This window comes from Chelonoidis abingdonii, chromosome 1, assembly GCF_003597395.2.
Source record: "Chelonoidis abingdonii isolate Lonesome George chromosome 1, CheloAbing_2.0, whole genome shotgun sequence".
NCBI lineage: Eukaryota > Metazoa > Chordata > Testudines > Testudinidae > Chelonoidis > Chelonoidis abingdonii.
Window position 1 is genome coordinate 94,432,429 of NC_133769.1, and position 18,267 is coordinate 94,450,695.

The 18,267-nt window shown below is 40.5% G+C and overlaps 1 protein-coding gene across 7 annotated transcripts in view; it reads left to right on the forward strand.

Moving 5' to 3' along the window:
* Positions 1-5,192: 5,192 nt before the first annotated feature.
* Positions 5,193-18,267, forward strand: part of ATF7IP (activating transcription factor 7 interacting protein) — a 168,689-nt gene continuing 155,614 nt past the window's right edge. For 2 of the 7 annotated variants that reach the window (XM_032789056.2, XM_032789057.2), the window contains exon 1: positions 5,206-5,337. The gene's annotated coding sequence lies outside the window, so the exon portion shown is untranslated. Of the gene's footprint in view, positions 5,338-5,591; positions 5,631-17,363; positions 17,499-18,267 lie in introns of those variants that run through there. The other 5 variants (XM_032789049.2, XM_075067672.1, XM_032789053.2 and 2 more) reach the window with 5 other exon arrangements.

Genomic DNA, 18,267 nt, shown 5'->3' on the forward strand with positions numbered 1-18,267 from the left:
TAGTAATCTATGATTCTATGATTTTTATGGGAATACGGAAAGGTTGTTTTGAAACTTATTTTTCTCTTTCCATTGTGACTGTAAATCCAATGATATTTGTTTTTATCAGCTGCTGCTGTTGCAGCCTTGAGGGATGCCACCTCCACAGAATGCCTGACCCTAATGAGGAAAGGAAAGAAAAGGAGTAGAGAGGAAATGTTCAGTGAGATCCTGCAAGTCAGTTGCTGCATCAGACCATGAACAAAGGGCCTGGATGGCCAACATGGCAGACAGTTTGGAGAAGAAAAAAGCAGATAGGAGAAAGGCCCTGGAAATCCAGCAGGAAAAGGTGAAGGAGATGCTGCATTTCCAATTTTAAAGTTCCATTCCATTATTATTAAACATTGATATTGCATTGCCTGTTTTCTGCACTATTTTTGCCAATTAAAATTCTATTTTTAGAGAATATTATCTTTATTAGTTCACGACATATTGCAGAATGCATAGTGGTACTCAAAGCACACAATATTTGTAAATGTGTAGCAGCACCACATAATTCATAGCTTCAGTAAAACACAAAATCTAATATTTATAAATGTATAGGGCCAGCAATTTTTCAACATGCTACCTGCCTTAGAGTGTTACAAAAGATGTAAAGTTAATAGTACAGTTAAGTAAGCTATCCTGGTTTAAATCAGCTCCAAGTCTAAGTCATTCTGGGTGGCAGTAGTGGTGGGGAGGGTTGGGCAAGAGCTCAAATTAACTGTGCGGTGAATGAAGACATACCCAAAGAAAAAATATGATATGATTTCTTAGTAGACATTTAGTACACACAAAACATTGTAAGTTGTATTTGAAATACTTATGAAATTTTAAGCAGTAAAACTATTAGCCCCTGTGCTAACTCCCCACTCCCTTTGTTGCTGTTACATATATTTAAATGCAAGATTTCAACATAACAGTTACAATTCTATACTTTACTATCCATATTCCTTTCTGATCTTCTTTCAGAGATTTCTCACTCTCTGTAGCGTGGCCATAACATGAAGTCTGCGTCATCTGGATTTTCAGAGCTCTTCATTCACCCCAGAGCATGACTAAGGTCGGTGTCCACTGTGGTCTCAACTGCCAGACTGGAATCTGTCAGCAGCAACCTCATGGGGCAATGAGTGGTCTGCAAAAGACTTATGGAATGGTTTCCTTGCCACTGATCCAACCATTCAACTGCCAGAATTTTACATGCCATGTCACCTTTGGACTCAGTTGAACAGGTTCCAAACTGGCCAAGGAATATGTGCAGCCAACTTCTATGCAGGGGTTCTGTGCGATGACCCACTTAGTCACTGCGATCTCCATCAGTCAGTGGTGCATGTTGTTGAGTGTCAACTGACTAGATTTCATGGTGGCCTTAGTGCTCTTCATTTTGCTGGTGACGCTGCTGTTGAGTGGCTTGACAAACACTTAGAAGGGATGGAAGAGAACTCAGAGGCTGTCATTTTTCACAATGCTTAAAAGCCTTGTCAGCAAACAAAAGTCTGGGGATCCTCACAGCTAGCAGCAATTCAGTCTTTGGGCTAATAATTGACTGCTCTCTTCAGATGCTGATTAAATAAAGAACTATAGCCTGCATCCAAAGTGGCACAGGTGTTGGGATCAATGTATACAAGATATCCCTATATCAGAGGGGTAGCCGTGTTAGTCTGGATCTGTAAAAGCAGCAGAGAATCCTGTGGCACCTTATAGACTAACAGACGTTTTGGAGCGTGAGCTTTCGTGGGTGAATCCAACTTCGTCAGAAGCGCCGGTAGTGAGAAATTTCCAGCGGTAGGTTATATGCTACGCAGCAAGCTAGAGATAACGAGGTTGTTCAATCAGGGAGGATAAGGCCTGTTCATGCAGTTGAGTGTGAAACCAAGGAGGAGAAACTGGTCTGTAATTGGCAAGCCATTCACAGTCTTGTTAGTCCTGATGATGGTGTGAACTAGCAGATGAATGAGCCACAGTTTCTCTTTGAAGTCTGGTCCTGAAGTTTTTTTGCTGCAGGAATGGCCACTAAGGTCGTATATGTGGCCAGGAGGCTGAAGTCCTCTCTACAGTTTTGTATATGCCATTCCTGATATCGATTTGGTCCATTTTCCTTTTCCGTAAGAGACTGTCCAGTTTGGCCATGTACATAGCGGGGGCATTGCGGCACATGATGGTGTATCTACATGAATGAGTGCAGGTGAATGAACCGGATGGTAGGCTACTGGTTAGGTCCTGTGATGGTGTCGCTGGTGTAGATATGTGGGCAGAGTTGGCATCAAGGTTTGTTGCATGGATTGGTTCCTGAGCAAGAGTTATTATGGTACGGTGTGCGGTTGCTGGTGAGAATATGTTTCAAGTTGGCAGGTTGTCTGTGGGCAAGGATTGGCCTGCCACTCAAGACCTGTGCAAGTGTGGGATCATTGTCCAGGATGGGTTGTAGATCCTTGATGATGCGTTGGAGGGGTTTTAGCTGGGGGCTGTATGTGATGGCCAGTGGAGTCCTAGATATCCCTAGATATCATGAAGATATCCCTAGATGTCTATAAGGCTCTCTTTAGGGCACTATCCTTTCCCCATGGGCAAGAATTTACAAGCCTTTTCCTCACTAGGTCTGCCCTGTTTTCACTTTAACTGGGACAAAATGTAGTGATGTTAACAAACCGCTTCTCACAGCAGATTTACTCAGCCCCAGGAAGTGTGGGGACAAAGTAAACACTGAATGGGGGCGGGGAGGCAGGGGGAACCTAGTGAGCCTGGGGGCTGAAATCTGAAGCCATGTGGCCAGGGACCAGAATCCAAATCCCTATAGCTGGAACCTGCTGCCTGCCACCCCAGGGCTGAAGTCTGTCTGACCCCACTGCCTCTGGGAAGGCGGGGAACGCACTGGGTGCTTGCTCCTCCAGTGTTTGTGTTTCCAGAGGAGTGCAAGGCACAGCCCCTGCTGGGAATCCTGGGGGAGGGGCCACTGCTTTGTCTCCCCAGCCCCCAATCGCTGCTGAGGAGGCAATGACCACAAGAGGAGCCCGTGGTGGCCCAGTTTAAAGCCATTAGAATAGATACATAGATGTTCTGCAGGCTGGGTAATCTCTAAGGACGACATGTTCCCCTCCGAGCTCTCCCTCTGTCTATAAACCACAGTGGGTCACACAAGATGGTACAGGTCTGAGGATCCAGCTGTCACAGCAGATTCCTCTCATAATCTTGTCTTACTCAGCTACTGAATCCATCAGGCTGTCTTTAACTACTACATTTAAAAAACCTCCCTCAGACTCCTTCCCCCTGAGCTCTGATTGTCTCAACTCTCAAATGTGAATGTGTGGAAACTGAAATAATGCTTTCCCTAAATGAAAACTTATTATACAGCTTCAGAAACTGCCATGTCCTATTTATGGATATTTTTAGACCTCTGTTGCCCTACCCTTTGCACATAAACAAAGCCAGCTGATTCAACTAAAATCCACATGTCCTCCCTATGGCTTCTCTCCCTTGTGGAGGTGTGTGTGTGTAAAATAAAAATAAAAATTTGATGCCACATTATAAAACATGTGGGTTATATAACCAAATAGATGTTGCTGCCCTGCCAAATGACAGAATTATGGTCAGTATATTCTATATTTGACTGAGGACACAGATGTTAGTACTGTGTTTATAGCATAGCTACTCATTTAAATACCATTTCCACTCAAACTGGAATGGGAACTTACTTTCTCTTACCTATAGTAAAACAGGCCATATTTCTGCACTGGTCCAGTAGTGTATGTATTTGATAAGAAAAATATTAGATACTAAGAAAAACAGAAAACTTTAGTGATTGCAAAACATACTCTAGTTCACCATAGTAATGCTCAGCATATGTACGACATTTAAAAAATCTGCATTAGGTACTGTTTTTTGTTTGATGGTAATATAACTTCAGACTTCTAATCATGTAAGTCAGGAAGGATCCCTAGTACGGGCAGAGTATGTAAAAGGCATCAAGATAGAGAGAGGGGGGATGGGATGTGTCAGAGGGAGGATAAATACACACACTCCAGACTGTAGTTTCTGCTTCAGGTTGCCAGTGATTTGCTATGTGACCTTGCATAAATCACTTAATCTTGCTACCGTTTGTTAGGCAGTAACAATGTGCTCAGTGCTGTACAAGGCAGTAACTACAGACAGCTCCTGCCCTGAAGAGACTAGAGTACATTTTCTGCTCTGTAAAATAAGGTCAACAACTTACCTTGTCCCTAGGAATGTAGCTAGGAGAGCTACTATACTGTCTGTTGAGCATACTGCATGCTTCAGGAGGAAAGGGACAAGTGACTCTTTGGGGGCCACTGCTGCTCTGAAGCTATGGCTACACTTGCAGCTGTACAGCACTGCCGTGGGAGCGCTCCCGCAGCAGCACTTTGCAGTGCAAGTGTGGTTGTGGTGCCAGGGCTGGGAGAGAGCTCTCCCAGTGCTGCAGGTACTCCACCTCCCCGCGGGGATTAGCTTGCAGCGCTGGCAGCCACGATCCCAGTGCTAGGGCAGTGTTTACACTGGCGCTTTACAGCGCTGTAACTTGCTGTGCTCAGGGGTGTGTTTTTTCACACCTGTGAGTGAGAAAGCTGCAGCGCTGTAAAGCAGTGTAGCCAAGGCCTGCGACACAGAACTAATGCTGCCTGCTCATGCTGGCAGAGCTGCTCTGCTTTTCTGCCCAACACCCCCCTTACCTCTGCCAGGCATAGCCCTGATGCCCACCCCAACTCACTCTAGCCCCCCTCCTTCTGCCCACCTCACCCTGACTCCGCACCCCCTCACCCCAACTCTGCAACCCACTCTACACCCCTTTCCCTACCCACCCACACCTATAGCCCCCACCCTTGATAGCCATGACACCTCCTGCCCCCCCAGGCAGGGGCAGCTGTACCAGAGCTGCAGTGGAGAGCCCCTTTGCCAAACAAGACTTGTCGCTACAATGAGCAGCCAAGCTCAACCCGCGCCGCGTGCTGCCGCGTTCCACCTTAAATCCCGGCCAGAGCTTGCACTTCACCATCGGTAACCTTCCGCGGCCACCCGAGAGGGGGTGGAGCCACACGCTTATTTAAATAATACTGTGGCTGATTTGCATGCCACCAAGATGGTCGGTGTTCAGATTGGCCAGCTATGAAACAGCCCCCACGACCGATCCCACATAGGGGCGTGGCCAGTGATCAGAGGGCGGGGATGTGGGGCTCATTTGCATAACGGCCCGGCGTGTGCGGCTGGGGGAAGGCGGCTGCATAGGGTTCTGTTTTTGAATCTGCGGCGGAAGCGGCCAGAGAGGGAGCGCGAGCGCTGAGGCTGTGGCGGGATTCACGGACATAGGTACAGTCCGGGCTGCGACACTGGGCTTGTTTTGTCCCGACAGCGGCCGCATTTTGTCGCGAACCCTGTCCGCGCCGCGGTACCTGCGCAGCGCGCATGCGTCGGAGCCGCAGCGATGCAAACGGGTGGACTGCATGGGAGCACGTGACTAAGCTCCAGTGCAGCCTCCTCCGCGCATGCGCGTTCCTCTGTCCTGCGCTGAGGTTGCTGCAGGTGGAGAGTGGGTAGTAAGGGCTCTTCCTTCTTCCTCTCAGGTTCGGGATCTTCTCTGCAAGGGCTGTCGTGGGCCACAGGTAGGTGCTAGATGGGCGGGGCGTAGCGTAGCTGGGGCTCAGCACTGACTCCCTGAGGACATCACCATTCGCGAGCAACAAGCAGATGCCTCTGCCTCCTGCTGGGTGCAGGGGACTGGAAGCTGCTGCCACAGATTCCTGCTCTTGCCCTTATGCATGGGACCTGAGAAGAAGTTTTCCTGCACCTTGAGCTAAGAAGAGGGCTTGTGGGGAATAACCTGAGGGGGGGGGGGTGACAGTAATTAGTGAAGGTGGCTGTAGGAGGTCAGCGATGGGTCAAGATGAGCAAGGTCTCAAAAGCAAGTGTTTCCAGGCTCATTTCTGATCTGGTAATATTATTATGCATGAAAGTGTTGATGCATTTATAAATGCCATAAACAAGGTCCTTGATGTCTTACTGATCTGTGAAGTGTCCAGGAGAAAACCATTCCTGTTGTTAAACTCCTTGATACATTAATATGCATTAGCACAAATACGGCTTTTGAAAAGATTTTTGTAGCAGAGGTTAATTTACTAAAAATGAGGGCATTTCCACATTGAAATGGGAAAGTTGGCATAGCTATGCATTTTTTAAGTTGCACCATAGCTATTGTACAATAGTTTAGGTGAATTGAACAAAGAACAGAATCTCTGCCTCAAGTTGTAGTGAGGCCCACATACAACAAATGTGACACAGAACAAACTGCTGGGCAGTAAAATAGAGCCATAGCCTTCGTACATAAAGCACGGGGTTCCAAGTTTTAGAATTAACCTTTTTAACTCATATGTCCAAATATATGTTGTAATTTTGTACTTGATGCATTTAGTTGAGACATGCCAAGCATGTTAAAAGTATTGCACTTGTCTTCATTCTTTATTTCTCCTAGTTGGTATATTTCTTCCCGATTACTTTTTTAGTGCTTGTCAGATATTCTAGTAAAGATATTGCTACTGGCTCTGGTATTGCATAATATTTCATCCTATTGTACTGCTCACGTGACTTGTTTGATAACATTCTTCGAGTGTAAAGATGTAAGTTAAAATGGAGGAGGGGAACATAAACATTCCACACTTCAGTGGTGGGGGAGAGGCTGTCAAGCTTAAAATTGCTACCTTCATGCAGCCCCAGACAAACAACGCTTGCATGTCTAGACATCATAATTAAGTCTGTCTATAATTGTCAGTAATCAGACAATACATTAAAAGTAAATATATAATTGGTCAATTTCCTCAAGTAAATGTAAGTAAGCATAACATTTTTATGAACTGTGTACTTTCAACTGAATTACTGCATACAACAGTAGTAGAGTACAACTGCGTTTTGTTGACAAGATATTTTGAATTATTCCATAAATTCAAATACATCTTTGGTATCATATGTAAAATAACCTAACTGTTTCAAATAAAACTTCCGCAGAAGTTAATACTTGATAGATATTTAGATTCTGCCAGGGAAGGATGGAGAACGTAGTTAATAATACTTGCTTAAATTTCGCTGGTCTCAATAAGATATAGCGCCAGCTAAATAAATAAATTAAATATAGAATTGATCGGAATGTAAGCAATAAGCATTACTTTATCTAATCCAAGAATTTCTATCATGTGGTCCTATGTGTATATAAAAAGAGCATCGGATTGAGGATCAGGAATTCTCTAGTTCTAAATTGAGTTCTGCCACTTGCTGTGTGATCCTGGGTACGTAATGTAACTTCTGTCAGTTTACCCATTTTACAGATGGGAATGATAATAGTTTACAAGGACATTGTAAGGATTTGTTTGTTGACATTTGGATAGTGCTTTATACAGTTATTTAAGTTTCACAATTTTTTTTAAAATCTTGCTGGTCATGGTAATATTTTTCACATTTGAAAACCTTATGATTCTTATACGTGTTGTAAATAGCAAATCTTTTTTTATGTACTCATGGATCAGGAAAATGGTATCAGATGTTACTCCTTTGGAATTGCAACTAGTTTGTCATAGACACACACTAATATTAATACTCTATATGGAAACATTTTTTGTGTGTGTTGGTACAGTCATTACAAATAAGTCAGTTTTGTTTTGTTTTATAAAATTGGGAGACCTTGAAGCTCAGACCAAATTGCGCTTATCTGTGTTTTTTGCAAAGACGAATTACCGCTTTAATAGAAACTCATTTGCTTTAAACAGTGTAACAAATATGTTGTTTAAAGGGGACTAGCTAGAGATACTGAAGAAGTCCCTATTGTGATATTTTGAACTGTTTCATGTGTTGCTGTGAACACCAATTTAATGTGGGTCTCTTGAATTGTAAAAGACATTAGCTTTCAGACTTTTCGTTTCGCAGACCACAGGTTGACAACCACTGTTTTATGGGAACAACAGCCTTTTGTCTGCTGATCCCTGTGGGTCCACAGACTACAGGTTGAAAACCACTGCCATGGGGGAAAACCTCATCAGAATTTATGCTATTTGGAGCTCTTAATTTCTCATATCTGAACCATCTAAATGGTTTTCATTGAAATATTAGTCCTATAGACTTGCACACACCCAATCATTTGTGGCAGCCACATTCAATCTTCAGTGTTTGCCAATTCCTTCTACTATTAAGTTGTGTCCATTTCACATACTTAGATGTTAAACATCAACTACAGTGCATTAATTTCCCTGTTGGAAGGCCCTCTTTGTAATGTTTCCAGCCACCAAAAGCTTGGAAGCACTCACTGACACTGATATGTCTGTTTCCTGCTTGGTATGGGATGATGCTACTAGCCAAGTGTTCCGGCTGGCTGTTTTCACTTGTAGGATTGAAAATTGTTTAAGAAACTTAAAAAATTAAAAAAAAAAAAAAAGGGGGGGGGGAGTAGGGGGGAATAAATTTATTTCTTAGTTCATCAAAGCTGCTGTAATTTAATCATGTAAAACAAAACAGACTTTGAAAATTTTTTTCACTAATAATTGTATTTGAGAAAAAAGATTTAAAAAAACTGAATAGTCTTTTCAATATGTTATCTTTTCTTTAAAATGTTTTTCTCTCTGTTACAAAGAAGTATAGGCTAATCTAAAACAAAGAGAGAGCAGTGGTTATACAACATGCTAAATGTTTTTTTTTTTTTTTTTTTTTAAAATATACTTAACCATTTTCCAAGGCCCGTTTTTTCTGTATGAAAAGTTAGTAATTAGGTTTACTACTGTGCTTACTAATCAATAGGAACTGCTATGCCAAAAGTCTTAAGGATATTTACACTATGAAACTTAATAAGGAATATATGTACAAAAAAAGTACCATGCCAATAATTCACTATTATTGAAAATAGTTTGTGGTTTTAATAAGATTTCTCCATTTGTCACCCACCTAATAATTCTGTTTCATCCTCCAGTCTTGTGTTTATAAAATCATTTTGTTGTTGTTGAAGTTACTATGATGTCACAAATTCAATATTACAACTTCTCTAAAAATCTAAAAAGAGAAAATGAGCTGTGAGATTGGAAAAAACAGGTTTTTTCTATTTAAAAAAAAAAAATTGGTGTAAGTGGCCAGGGGAGAATATCTGTAAAAGGGATTTTTGGATCTAACATTTTGAAAAACTTTGCTGGTAATAAAGCTTTTATGTGCTCCTTTAAACAGCTGCCACCTCCTATGTCAGAGGGGGTTGTAGTGCATTGATGAGGAAAGTTTTTACCTTAGTCTTTTTTATTTGTAGTCTGTAGAAGATAAATGTGTTATAAATATCCAAGCATATATAATTAGGACTCTGTATGTGACAGTGGATTTTTCCATGCCTCTTTGAACTTGGCATCCTCTTGTGAGGCTGCCTACCAGCTTTTCTCAATTTACACAGCAATTGATAGTACATTAGGTATTTAGCACAAGTGAAATTATTATTTATATATATATATATATTGCAGTAATACCTAAGAGCTTCATAAGAGTGGCTATACTGGGGTCAAATCAATGGTCCATCTAGCCCAGTATGCTGTGTTCTGACAGTGGCCAATGCCAGGTGCTTCAGAGGGAATGAACAGACCAGGCAATCATCAAGTGATCCACCCTCAGCTTCTGACAAGCAGAGGCTGGGGGGCACTCAGAGCATAGTGTTGTGTCCCTGCCTATCCTAGCTAACAGCCATTGATGGACCTATCCTGCATGAACTTATCTAGTTCTTTTTTGAACCCTGTTATAGTTTTGGCCTTCACAGCATCCCCTGTTCTATAGATTGATTGCGTGTTGTGTAAAGACTTTTTTCCTTTTGTTTGTTTTAAACCTGGTGCATATTAATTTAATTGGGTGACTCCTATTTCTTGTGTTACGTGAAAAAATAAATAATATTTTCTTACTCCCTTTTTCCCCACAAGTGGAGATTTTATAGAGCTCTGTCATATCTCCCCTTAGTTATCTCTTTTCCAAGCTGAAAAGTCAGTCTTTTTAATCTCACCTCATATAGGAGCTGTTCTATACCCCAATCATTTTTCTTGCTCTTCTCTGTACCTTTTTTCCAATATGTCTTTTTAGAGATGGAGGGACTAGATCTGCACACAGTATTCAAGATGTGGCATACCATGGATTTTGATAGAGACATTATAGTTTCTGTCTTATTATCTATCCTGTTCCTAACATTGTTAGCATTTTTGACTGCCGCAGCACATTGAGTGGATGTTTTCAGGGAACTTTCCATGACTCCAGGGTCTCTTTCTTGAATGTTAACCACTAATTTAGAACACGTTTTGTATGTGTAGTTGGGATTATGTTTTGAAATGTGCAATACTTTGCATTTGTCAGCACTGAATTTCATCTGCCATTTTGTTGCCCAGTCATCCATCTTCAGTCTTGGACGCTGTGCTAGGCACTGTACAAACAGGCAACCAAAAGGCTATCCCTACCCCAGAAAGTTTACAATCTGAGTATAAGAAATGGTGTCCACTCTGTTGCAGGAGTATATCTTCCAAAGCAATGGTCCAAAACAGTTCTGCTTTGTGAAAGCCACCTTGCCTGAGAGCATATTTAAATCCCCTTGTAGCTCATAGTTTTCCTTGGCACCATTAAAGAGAAACATACGGTAGTTAAGTGCCTGAAGTTTGCATGTAGTCATTGTTGGGCAACTAATGGAGGGTTTTATCTTTTAAATAACGGTTCAGATTTGAATTGGCTGACATGACACTTCATGACACAAATTTTTGATAGTTCAGCTTTCCTGTGATTATTGAGGCATGATAGTTAACCCACATGGAGACCATTGTGAAATGTGGGCCTTGATTCTTTTTTCAGTTACAAAGAACTACTGTTTGTGCACAGCCAACTCCATGTGTCTACTTGATAAACTTTACATTGTGCTATGATCCCAATATGCAGGTGGATATATTGAACTTTCTTGCAAGCCTTGATGTAACCGTGTTTGAATGTCTGCAGATGTCTTAGTTTTTCTTTTCTGACAATGGAAACAGGGAAATTTAAAAGTTTGGCCTTAAATAAAATCTCTTACTTTCTGGAAGCATTGGAACATTGTTTTATATTCTCTAGAAATGGTTCAACTTCAGTCCTCATAAACTGATCATGAAATGATGCACTGATATAAAGATGTGTTGCAGAGAATGCATAAACACTTGATTTTTAAATGACAAAAATAGAACTAGATCAAGAAGCATGACAGAGGCAATTCACTAGCTTTCTAGAGTGCAAGTGTGACTGTAATATTACTGAGAGGGCCTCAAAATCCTAACACCAATATTTGTACTTCAAAACGTAAACTCATGAACATCTCTAGTATGTTACAAAGTCCCCTCCTCACCAAAAAATGTACAGTCCATCTTGGCTTTTTTTAGTGTAGTCGTATGGTCGTAGCATCCTAAACAGAAATTAAGAGGAACTTCAGCAATGTACTATTTTAGTCTCCTTAATTCATAAGTACAAGCATATCATTTTATAAGGTTCAAAAAGTATCACATAAGATGTGTGTTAATGAACAGAATGCTAGTAATTAGTAAAACTACTGTAAGTATTTTGTTTTCTAAATATCCAGAATATTTGCTTCTAGCCGTTGAAAGACAAAGTGCAAAACTAGTGTGTGATGAATACAATTGATATCCTATTTGAAAACTTTGCTACTGTACTAGAGAATGTAACTTTTAAAAGATGCTTGATTCTAGTGCACGCACTCTTGCTTTGTCACTTGTTTAGCACCACTGAAGTGCTGATTGTTTGTTTGTTTGTTTGTTTTTGTTTTGAGTGAGTTGTTTTTAAAATTGTATATTTGAAAGCCATTGACTCAGTTTTTTTGAAATACTGATTACTTTGATCTTCTGTCTGGACCACATGTATTTGTTAGTATTAAACTAGGTGTTAAATATGGAATTGTGGAAAAATCCAGAAACTGTTATTTCCTTGGTTCATATTAGTGTAATTCTCTTCTACATTAATTTATGTTTAATAAGGTAGGTCTTAAATATATACCAGTGTCCTGTCCAGCTGTGAAATGTTTTATTTTGAGTCATACATTCTGTAAATTAATAGAAAGGTGCCAATGAGTTACATCAACTATTGTGTCTTCCAGGCACAAATATATAAGGTCATATGAAAGTTTAATAAATTAGTTGGCTAAATATGAGTACATTCCTTCTGAATGTGTTTTTTGTACTCAGGCCAATTTGATATACTTATCTTTTGTTAACACTGAGAAGTGAACATAGCTAACCTGCTGTAAATGGACTGGGATTTGAAAAGCAGAAACCGTGTTTCCTTTTTTAGATGCATTTTGAAAAAAGGATTTGAATAAATTGATACTTCATTTTTATTAAATGAAGTACAGATTTTACAACTGTAGTCATTCCGGACAGTTTCAGTTAACTGCAAGTAGACTGTATAATGCAAGGCTCAGTCATTTTGTCAGTAGGGTGGCCATTTTGTGCTGTTCTCCTCCATTACACAACACTGCAAGGAGCCATTTTATGCTACAGCAATTTAGAATTTTTATAAAATGTGTATGTTTACACAAACATGTATATTCAGTTTGAGACCATACACAGAAAAGTTGGTTAAAGCTGAAATTACATCTTTAGCTATTTTAATTAAGTATTGAAGCACAGTTGAATAATAATAGTGCCTCCACTTATCCATCACAGATATTAATGGATTAAGTATTGCAACACATATGCATTCTCACCATATCAAAAAACAAACTACCTTCCTTGTTCCCAGTTAGAATTGTGTGATCTGCAATGCTTAGGTGCATCAGGGTGATATAATGGGATGCAAACACAGATCAGACTCTGATTTTTGTGGGTTTAACAAAGCCATTTTCATCTTGGATTATTTTTCTTTAGTTTTCCCGTGTGTGTTGCCTGTAAATTCTCATCTTATGATATGAGAATTCAGGCATGTTATTTTTACTTAGATTTAATGGATTGGATGGCTTTTGTAGACCTGTATTAAAAATGTATTCTGATTTGATCGACTGAGCCTATAGGAACTAAGTCTGATTTTTTCAGATGCATAGCAGAGTCAAAAATCTTTGAGAGATTCACATTTTTAAAAGAAGGGAAGTGTGCGACAACTAATTTTGAAACTAAATAACTGGGTATCTTTTTATATTTGTGTCAGTGTTCATATTATGAGTTAATATCCTACTCAAGGGGGAGGGCAAGGGGACGGGGATAACTAGAGCAGGGGTTCCCAAACTTGGTTTGCGGCTTGTTCAGAGTAAGCCCCTGGTGGGCCGCAAGACTCTTTGTTTACCTGAGTGTCCACAGGTATGGCCGCTTGGAGCTCCCAGTGGCTGCGGTTCGCTATTCCTGGCCAGTGGGAGCTGTGGGCAGTGGTCGTACCTGCAGACACTCAGGTAAACAAAAGCGTCTTCTGGCCCACCAGGGGCTTACCCTGAACAAGCCAAGAACCAAGTTTTTGGGAACCCCTGAGCTAGAGGGATGTGGGGGTGTAGGAGAATTTGGGGCACAGAAAGGAGAAACTAGGGTCTGCACTTTGGCTGCTTTGTACTGCTCTGGTGACACAAAACAACTGTTAACCCAGTTTAACTGGCTAATATTCTGTGGCTATGTTTTGCTGTTCCAGAATCGCATAAATCAGACAGAGCAGAACATCTGCCCCTTAAAGTTAACATTTTAAAAATGACATAAGGCTTATACAACGTATCTTCAGATCATTAGAAGTATCACATAGTCGCATTCACCTTAAGTTTCATGTTTACTGTTCATGGGGTGGAGGGAGAAAATCCATCTTTAAAAATCAGTTTAATCTAATCTGTGACTACAAATGCTAAAATACTGTAATAATCATATGATTATTGCTTGGGTCACTACCGGACAGAGTTAAGGTTATTTGAGTGCCTTAACTCTATTTGTGGACTTAAACTTAACTTTTAACTCTGAATTTCCTGGGTTTGTAATGCTTGAGTTTTGGGAAGATTACAACATTCCTGTATTCTTCTTTACGCTTAACTACTGATAGGGACTCTCAACAGTAACTCCATCTTAATATAGTTTTTTTCTGAGAATATGAAAATGGAAATTTTCTCACTTTGACCATGGCCACACTCGGAAAAGGAGTGGTGTTTAAAGTCAGTTAACGTGCATGTCTTAATTACCATTTTTAATCCACCATTTTTTCACTTACTCTGGACAAAGCGATGTTTAAAAGCGTGTGTAAGGATCCAGGAATTGGAACCCAGGTCTGGAGAGCCTGGGACAACAGTATTCCCACAGTGCCACTGGAAGGCCATGTAAAGGCACAGCCAGGGAGCACTATGGCTAGCAGCCACCTCAGGAAGTACCGTCCAAGAAACCCAGAGTGACAGTACCCTGTAGTTCTCTTGATTGGCCACGCACCTTTTTAACTTAAGAGGTTTCCCCGGGAAGTTGTCTGGGCAGCCACATAGACTTCGGCCTGCTGCAATGCCAGACTTTGCTTGATCTCATGGTCTCCAGTCTCCGACTCAGCTTAACCTTGACTCTGACTACTGCCTCTTGATCCTAGCCTGGTACTGCCTCTCATCTCCAGTCTCTGACCTTGACTCTTCCTTGTGGAAACTGGCTCTTGCAGTTCCTTCAGCTCCTGCCTGGTGACTACTGTACTTCATGGGCAGACCACCCTTGCCCCAGTCCCTTACAGAGTGTTAGCTAAGTTAACATGCTTTGAAATACTACTCATTTTCTTAATGACATGGCCTGTGTCTGTTTAGATGGATTTATTGAGTTCTGTGACTTAAATATCTTGCTGAATTCTGGTCTAATCATGTACATAACTTTAAGTACATCAGTAGGCAATTTGACTTTACTGTGGCGATACATGATTAACGTTATGCATGTTCTTTGAATCAGGGCCTTTGTATAATATTTTAATCGTGTTAGTTGTATTAGTTCTGCTGTGCTAACAGAGTGAGATGGATTATATTTCTTCTTGAGATATATTTCTTGAGTTGTAATTACAGAGCCAAACAGTTACACCTGTTCAAACCTATTGAACCCATTAAGGTTTCACAGATTTCATTGAGTGGGCATAATTTAAAGACCTTGGTATTGCTTAGGTGAAATGTCATAATTTTGGAACCTTTAATCCTGGTGACTGAGTGAGATGGAAGCAGCCTAGCTTGACTCCCAGATACAAAGTTGAATTTGTAAGGTTTATGTTTAGAAAAGATATACAAATTATAAAAAGAGCACATTTGATCTTGAAATCTTTGAGAACACAGTAAACATGGAACCCTATTTCAGGCTGTGTTTCAAAGCAGAAGTGCATACTTAAAGGGTGTGTGTAATCTGAATAAAATAAAATCCTAATGCTGGGGTCTGAAACTTCTCTCAGTGCTCTCTGTGTCTGTAAACAGAAGGTTCATAATAAATGTTGACACTTGGTTACACTGATACGAATAGGCAATCATTCAAAATGCTGATTGTTTTCTGTTTACAAACTACTGTAATGTCGGTTAGAATTGCAGGCGACTGTTAGTGGGGAGAAGGTTTGAGTATTTGCATGGAATTAATTCAGTCTCTCCTGTTTGAACAAATTTGTTTTCCAGGCTTCTTGTTTTCTGTTAGGTACAGAGTTACAAACATATTTGTAGTTATCCTCTAGTTGTGTACAATCTAATCAAAGCTGCTAACTGAGCTAGGTTGACTCAGTTATTCATATATGTATGTATATTTTTACTGCATTGCAAGCCATGCCACTGTGCATTTCCTTTTTCTCTTGTTTTAACAAGATAGCCTAGCTCAACATTCTGAGTCAGTACCAAATACTAATTTTGGTGCTGATGAGCACAGCAGGCATCTGTTGCCGGAATGATTAACTAATTCTGAAGTCACCGGCTATCACGGGCTGCAGAAACATCCAGAATGTGTCATACATGATCTCATTTCAGAAAGGTTTGCAAAAGAGATAATGATCTTCCAAAAAGAATCCCAGCATGCATTATTTGTGGTGGATGATAGAAAAAATGTTTTTTTTCTTTTCTTTTCCTCAAGATGAAACCCCATAACGAAAACTGCTAATAATGGCAATACTATTTGTATGGCTGTTGTTGCAGGTGTCTGCATAATGGAGTGACATTTATTAGGGAGGAACTCTTGTAGGAACAATGGGTACGGCTAGACTTCCCGCCGTACCAGCGGGTAGCGATCGATTTCCCGGGGATCGATATATTGCATCATCTAGATGCGATATATTGATCCCCGAAAGCGCTCCTGTAGACTCCGGAACTCCACCAGCCCGAACAGCAGTAGCAGAGTTGACAGGGAGCCGCAGACGTCGATCCCGCACCGTGAGGATGACAGGTAAATCGATCTAAGATACTTCGACTTCAGCTACGCTATTCACGTAGCTGAAGTTGCGTATCTTAGATCGATTTCCCCCTCCCACGCACCCCGCAATGTAGACCAGCCCTGAGACTTTACTGGCTGGTAGTCCAAGTGATTGTGATTTGTAAGTGGCCTTTAACATGTTATAGGTTCTCCTTTAATTCTAGTTCCATTGAAATACTTTATAAAGTATTTCCCTTTTTTAAGGGTACATCACTGTAGTTTGTCCCCCCTCAAGAACTGCTTCATATGGAGGGAAGCCTATTGGAATCCTTCCTGCAAATCATTCCACCTGGAAAGGTGTTACACCTTTATATCCTATTTTTGACACCACAAAAAATTTCCTGGTTTTATATATTAGTTTGGTACTTTAATTTCTTGCAAAGATTTTAGGTGCCTAATGTGTGGAGTTTTTGAAAAGTGCTCTTCTGGTTAAATTTTTTGTTTACAGAATGAACTTCTGGTTTCAAATGTGGTAACTGTTGTACCGTGTAGGTAGTTTCCCCAAATATTTCTGTAATGTTGTGGTGATGATAATATGGCATAAAAGCTATAAATGGCCTGGTGCAGATTTTTTTTCAAAGGACTGAAAGGAGGCTCCTTTTGAAGAGTATTCCCTAATGTCTGTCAGCTCTGTGCATGATTTGGCTCTATTTTTGTAGCTTTTAATATGTGGCATGGACTTAGAGCTCTCTGGAATCAGGAAGGATTTGGAGTATGTAATATATATCCTGAGCCACAGACTGGTTCACAGACATAACAAGACTGTCTTCATGTCTCACATTTTCTTCTTTATATCACTTGTACTCTGAGAAGCTGCAGTTGTTTTGCAGCATGTGCATTAACCATTATTTCCCCCCCTGTGCCTGGACTATTTCTTGCCATGTGGTAAAGAGGGCGGTGCTTTACTACATAAATGTTTTATCTACTGCTGAGTGGTCACTGTGTGGCTTACCTTCAGTGCAGCCATTTTAAATACACTTTCAGTTCAGACGAGACAGTATAGTCTCAAAATGGCTGACGAAGTATTCTTCCTTGCAGCAGTTTAGTCTGACTGTATGCAAATGAGCAAGTCTGCTGGAGTCACATGCTTCAGATTTAGAGGTAAGAAACAGTTCTGCTTTTCTGAGAAACCATTTCAAGATATATTTACAACTTTGATGTTTTGAGGGGAACTAGTTCTGAGTTGTGTAGGTGTATTTTTTTTCCCTTCCCCCGCTTATTTTCTTTGAGCAGGAAATCAATGCATACTTCAAGAGTTAGGTTAAATATAAATAGTACTTCACAAGCATTGTGGGGGTGGGACTGGTGAGGTCAAAGGTCATATCACTGCAGATGTATTAAACTGATTGTTTACCAACACCCTGAGTTGTCCCATTTCAGCTGAGTTTGTTGCCAGGCCAAATCTCCCATGCTTTTTGCTGGCCTTCCCTGATGAACTTAAAAAATTATGTAGCATATATGTATAAAAACCCAAATAAAAATAACTACCATGGAAATTTTGTGAAATCAGGATATTAGATCAGCAGTGCATTCAGTAACCATATTATTTACAATGTGTTTTTTCTTTTCCTGAAACACGCAAGACATTCAAAACTTAAAATGTCCGCATAATATACGACTAGCAGCGTGTTTTTAAACAGTGAGTATTTTTTGGTAGTAACTATTTGTAATGCTAAGACAGTAACTGCAGTATGAAACCACAAGAACACTGGAAATGAATGTTAAAGATATACATTCCTTTTTTTGTTTGGTATATTTTCATTCAACTCTGAATTTAGAAGGGTTAATAGTTTCACATGGCCTAGTATTCTCTTGTCTGTTTGACTAGATATAGACTATTTAATGAATCTGAGTGCCCTGGAGCAGGAGG